Source organism: Colobus angolensis, unplaced genomic scaffold, assembly GCF_000951035.1.
Source record: "Colobus angolensis palliatus isolate OR3802 unplaced genomic scaffold, Cang.pa_1.0 Scaffold5922, whole genome shotgun sequence".
NCBI classification, from domain to species: Eukaryota; Metazoa; Chordata; class Mammalia; order Primates; family Cercopithecidae; genus Colobus; species Colobus angolensis.
Window position 1 is genome coordinate 1 of NW_012119513.1, and position 1231 is coordinate 1231.

At 47.7% G+C, this 1231-nt stretch overlaps 1 pseudogene across 1 annotated transcript; it reads left to right on the forward strand.

Annotated features, from left to right (window-relative positions):
* Nucleotides 1–70: 70 nt before the first annotated feature.
* On the forward strand, nucleotides 71–886 carry LOC105526511 (annotated as a pseudogene). The gene has a single exon (XR_001004087.1). The product of XR_001004087.1 is annotated as an elongation factor 1-beta pseudogene (transcript).
* Nucleotides 887–1231: the final 345 nt, after the last annotated feature.

The following is a 1231-nucleotide window of genomic DNA, read 5'->3' on the forward strand; positions in this document are numbered from 1 at the left end:
AAATAAACCAAGAAAAGGAGAAGACAAAGAGTGGGCACAATCACAGGCACAGTTTAAAACATCCCGCGGCCCTTTTTCCTCTCTTCAGCGCGGGGCGCCCACAACTTGTGCGCTCTCTGTCTGCTGCTCCCCAGCTCTCGGATACAGCCGACACCATGGGTTTCGGAGACCTGAAAAGCCCCGCCGGCCTCCAGGTGCTCAACGATTACCTGGCGGACAAGAGCTACATCGAGGGGTATGTGCCATCACAAGCAGATGTGGCAGTATTTGAAGCCGTGTCCGGCCCACCGCCTGCTGACTTGTGTCATGCCCTATGTTGGTATAATCACATCAAGTCTTACGAAAAGGAAAAGGCCAGCCTGCCAGGAGTAAAGAAAGCTTTGGGCAAGTATGGTCCTGCCGATGTGGAAGACACTACAGGAAGTGGAGCTACAGATAGTAAAGATGATGACGATATTGATCTCTTTGGATCTGATGATGAGGAGGAAAGTGAAGAAGCAAAGAGGCTAAGAGAAGAACGTCTTGCACAATATGAATCAAAGAAAGCCAAAAAACCTGCACTTGTTGCCAAGTCTTCCATCTTACTAGATGTGAAACCTTGGGATGATGAGACAGATATGGCAAAATTAGAGGAGTGCGTCAGAAGCATTCAAGCAGACAGCTTAGTCTGGGGCTCATCTAAACTAGTTCCAGTGGGATATGGAATTAAGAAACTTCAAATACAGTGTGTAGTTGAAGATGATAAAGTTGGAACAGATATGCTAGAGGAGCAGATCACTGCATTTGAGGACTATGTGCAGTCCATGGATGTGGCTGCTTTCAACAAGATCTAAAATCCATCCTGGATCATGGCATTTAAATAAAAGCTTAAAAGATTAAAAAAAAATAATAATAAATAAAAAAAATAAAATAAAACATCCCGCGGGACCAATGTCTTCCACCTGGAAAACGCTCCCTGGGCCAAAAATACAAGCTTGTGGGACCCAGATGTCAACATAAGCAGCACAGGTGAAAAGGCTGGGGCACTGCCAGGAGGCACGACCTGAGCCCCACATCCTGTGAAAGGCAGCAAACGTGTCTGAGAGCGTCCAACCCAACGAAGGCAGCAAGAAACCATAGGAGCTGGCTGGGCACCGGGGCTCACGTCTGTGATCCCAGCACTATGGGAGGCCGAGACAGGCAGATCACTTGAGGTCAGGAGTTTGAGACCAGCCTGGCTAACATGGTGAAA